A 5009-nucleotide genomic window follows, 5' to 3' on the forward strand; every position below is an offset into this window, starting at 1 on the left:
TATTTCGTCGATAAATGTACGGTTGCAAAGATTATTATTTTATTGCTTCAAATTTGAATGTTATATGCATTTTTAAAAACAAATATTGTCGTTATTAAATGATAGAATTTACTAAAAGTATATAAATATGTAATAAATAAAACAATTTTGTGTTAAAAATGATAAACGAGGTTTACCTATTGTCAATACATTGGTCAGTTTCATTTACACCTGAAAAAAACAGTCAGAAAAAATAATTTTTGTAACTGGGCGGGGCTACCCGACACATTTTGAAAAGAGCTGAAAAACATGTTTTTTTTAAATTTCGATTTTTTTAAGTAAAACTATTCTTTTTTCGGTTTATTCTTTTGCATTATTTAATTAGATCTTAAGGCAATAGAAACATGCAAAAATATTGATTATCACTCAATATTATACAGAAATATAAGCAATATTCTTAAGGTGAGCGGGGCTACCCGACTCTCCCCTATACACTGTTTAAAATTAATGCCAAACACTTGAAAAATATGGGACTTAATTTTTTTTTTTTTAATTTCAGCATGCATAATTATTTTAAGGAATCTCTCAAGTATTTCAAGTCATTCTCTTTTGAAAAGAGAGATTCATACGATTATTTATAAGCTCTTTGTACGTTTTCCTCTCTCTTTCTTTATAAATGTCTTATTGAAATGACGTAGGATAACAAAGCGATAAAAAAGTAGATTTATTTGTAATTCTTTGTCTTTTTCCGATGATTTTTCCACATTAATTAAAGCTATAATAACTTTTAAAACAAAGGAAGAGATTAAATATTGTATAATCACATTACACTTGAAAAATGTTTGCTTTCCTCAGCCAATTAATGCAACAATGTCCGTTTTCTTTTTCAATTTACTCTTTGCTATTTTTATTCAACGGCGTTGTCGCAACTAATTAAAGTTCGAAGACTCTTTTTCAGAAATGACTTCTTTTTTTTTCAAAATTATAATTAGAATATTTTTTTTGTTTAATTTTGTGGTTGCTTTATAGTCTAGTAAACTTAAACTTTTTCTTAGGAAAAATAAATACTCAAGTTTTTTTTTTCGTAGAAAGCTTTGTTATGTCCTTATTAAAGATACCTGAAAACTACTGCTCTCTTCTGTATGATTCGCTCTTGTTGTTTTTATGACAGTTGTTGATCAGCTGACCCAATTTTGGAGTTTACGACTACCAATGCTCTCCTCCCTAGCCTTATAATTTTGATCAAAATCCTGAAGACAAGATAACTCTAAGATCAAGTATTGGGAGAAATTTGTCTTCGTGGAGGAATATTTGGTGGAATTAACATACATTTGCGTTACATGGAGAGGAAAACTATGAAAGTCTCCGACGGTTAGTCTAATGGCAAAAAGGGACTCTAACCCATGATCCTCCTACACAGAGGATAATTTACGTCAGCACTGTGGGATCTAGTTGCGGAAGTCTTATCAACCAGGCATCGTCAGGATTCGAACCCTAATCACCTTATTAGGAGACTTTATTCCCTGAGCCACTATTGCCCTTTTTCCCTTGTTTGGAGAAAATAAGAGTGCCTTAAGGGTGAATATTGAATTCCTTTTGCCCAAGTAAGTGAAACATTATTTTTAGTATATTTGTTTTCCACTCTGAATTGAAATAGACTAGTCACGTGATGATCAGGCTTATAATGAAGTTACAATAGCTTAACTTGCGAAAATGTACAATTTTGTACTTTTACCTATTTATGAATTTGAAATTGTCATCTGAAGAAAATAGATAATATTATGTACTTTTTCACGCTAAATTGAATTGGGTGAAACTATACACAAATTAATGTAATGAAAAGTTTTGAAGTTACTTAGCTTTTCACATACAAAATGCTCAATTTTTGACATGCTTCATGCATACTTTTTAAATTGCTACCCAGGAACAATTTGAGCATGTAAGTTTGATTTGATGATGTAATTTGCTTATGATGAATTTAATGAAATTAATACCGAGACGATCGGACTAATAGTTAAAAAATTAAAAAGGTCTTCATAAGTATGTTTTACTAAGCAATAAGTACAAAATTCGCTTTTATACTTATAAAAACCTTTATAACTTCGATACAATTAATACGTTCACTTAGGAATTGGCTTCCTACGATTCTGCAGGAAAAGAACATAAAATATATTTCACATGCTCAGAGTGTCTCTGGATATAAATTTTAAAAGCATACATAAAACATGTTAAAAATCGAGAATTTGATACATAAGAAACCAAGAAGCTTCTAAACTATTCATGCGATTGACTCGTGTATAAACTCATTTAATGCAGAGAGTGAAATACAATGTCAGATAAGTACAAATGCATAATAAGAGCAGATGCAGAATTGTAAGTATTTTTGATATAAAATCCTTATTACTTCTAGACTATTGGTTCAACCATCTTATGAACGGTTTCATTGGATTTAACGTTGAAACATACATCGGAAACTGCCCTTCCTTCTGTATAAATGATATTCAATTTACTCTCAAAATTATCTTCATCCTCCCCGGAAAAAAAGGATGAAACGTACAGGAGAGAGTTGAGGCTTTTTAAGCAATAGTTTATAATGATTTAATAAAGCTTTCTGTAAAAAAATACTTTGGGTATTAATTTTCTTAGAAACGCCCTTTTTTTGCTATAATTGTTGGACAACTAATTATGTAAATTTGTTGCATTATTATGTTATTGTAAATATTTTTATTCATTGGTAGATTAATATAAATAATTTATTAGTTCAAGTGCTTTGCCATTTAATTAATTAGTCGATTTTTTGTTTAGAATCGAAAAATTAATGATGAATTCATTTGTTAAAATATAATTAAATAAATGCGCACTAAAAAACTAAAATTGAAATTTAAAAAAAAAATAACGATTATTTATTAGAAAGTTATAGGGAAAAAAAATGCCGTATCTATAGCTGAAGCCACCTAAAAATATCAGTGGAATCTCGATATGTGTCAATGTGTTGAGCAACTTTTCGTAAATTTGTCATTGCGCATAAATTATTCCTTGCAAAAAGTGGCAAGAAACTTTTAATTATTCTTAAACTGCGGGAAAAACACACGACTCAATCCGGTGCTCCCGTTATCGAATTGTTGGAGTATATACACACAGATTTACCTTCTTATATCGATATTAATACGTTTTATTTGACTAGAGAGATACGCTAAATATAGAGAGGGGTATGATTTAAACGTTGTTTTTCCCTCGTGTAACTTAAACTTTGGAAATAGCTTTTATAGTATTTCGAGTTGCGAATAGTCACGGGGGAACAAGGAGCAGAATATCTTCCCCACGTCAAATTCTTAAAAGGTCTACCAATTAACATCTACTGATAGAAAGCGAAATTCCTGTTCTTCACCCTTACGTGGTATGTTAGGCGAAACGCTTTCGGGCGGTTTATGCAGACAAATGGAACTGTAGAGTGAAAAGCCCAGCACATCAAGTGTCTTCCTGAGCAATTTTTCTATTTTCTTAATGCTTTTAACTGATTTCAAAAATTGGCTTTTTTACTGTGTTATCTTTAATTTTAAGGATTCTTTTCGAAAAAAATTGAGAGATACAGGTGAGGGAGGAGGAGGAGGTACTGGAAGCATTTAATTTGAGGAGAGGCAAAAAAAAAGTTGGCAAAATCGGCTGCGTTTTTGCGTTAATATTTGTGGAGATGGATTCAGGAGTTCCAAGGAAAACAGCTCGGTATGACTGCTGTGTCAAGACTGCTGACAATTTGTTTCGAATTTGCTGGTGTTATCTTCCGGCAGAATGACGTTCTGGCCTTCAACAAGGAAATGATCGTCAATGTGTTGAAGAGTCTTTAACAAGAGAAAGTTTAGAAAACTTCCCAAGGGAGAGTAATAAAGATTTCCAGAATAAACTTCTGGTGGTCTCCTTCCCAAAACGTACGAAGACGGAGTATACTGGGTTATGATGATTAACCCAAAATGCTTTACACGAATCTTGAAAAAGGGAATTTTGATCCTTGACTGGAGATGGCACGCAGTTAAAGAATACCTACGTGCTCACTGGTGCAAATGCCTGGAACATCTAGCTAAAAACAGACAGCTTGAAGAATCATGCTCCAATTGTAGCGAGGCGGGGGACATAAAGCGTTCAACTACAAAAATAAGAGCACATGAGTGAATACGAACCATAGTGCACAAAATTGATCCTGTGTCCTTTACAATCGAGCAAATGAGAGAATCCAGAGACGTACCAGCTACGATTTCTTGGAACAAGTGATTGTAAGCCAAACACTGGCAATCTTCTATCTACTACGATTTTAACTTTCAGCTTCTGATTTTTGTCATTATCTTTTGATAGATTATTTTATGCATTTTTCATTAAATGAAGGTTTGTGGCCCTCCCAGCTGGTGGGCGCTTCTTGGGACTGGTTGTGGTGACCGCTCTGCAGCTGTCGGCCTGTTTTTAACCGTCATCTGAGTCCCTTTTGCACCGCAGCACAGCAGGTTCACCCTTGGATTTTCTGAGGCTTCCTTTGTTCGTTGTCGTTTGTGGTGCTCTTACTCCGGCTTGACTCTGGGCTTTGTGTCGTTGTGTCAGCTCTCCTTGGTCCTCAAGTGCAGCTGCTTTGTTGTTTCGCAACGACAGATGTGACAATGTTTTTGGCGTAAGGGGCCATAGGGCCTGGGTCACCGTACTTAACTTACGTAAACATTTTTTTTTGCCTCTTAGTGATTGAAAGGAGGTAAACTGTCACTTACACTAAGTGTAAGTGTAAGTATGTCTGTCCCGTGTATAAGTCTAGATTTGCACTGAGATGTCATAATGTAGAACGACTTTCCCCAGTCGCTTATCCACCTTTAGACATATGAATACCGGATATCCATCCTCAGACTGTGTGTAATGCCCTATTTATTATGGTGTAGGTCTTAAAATCGCGTTACTTTAATCTAAATATCTTCCCTATAAAATCTGATAAATGTGAGGGTGTCTCTTCTTTTTTATGTTGTTTGAATGATATTATATATATATATATATATATA

This window comes from Parasteatoda tepidariorum, chromosome 1, assembly GCF_043381705.1.
Source record: "Parasteatoda tepidariorum isolate YZ-2023 chromosome 1, CAS_Ptep_4.0, whole genome shotgun sequence".
NCBI lineage: Eukaryota > Metazoa > Arthropoda > Arachnida > Araneae > Theridiidae > Parasteatoda > Parasteatoda tepidariorum.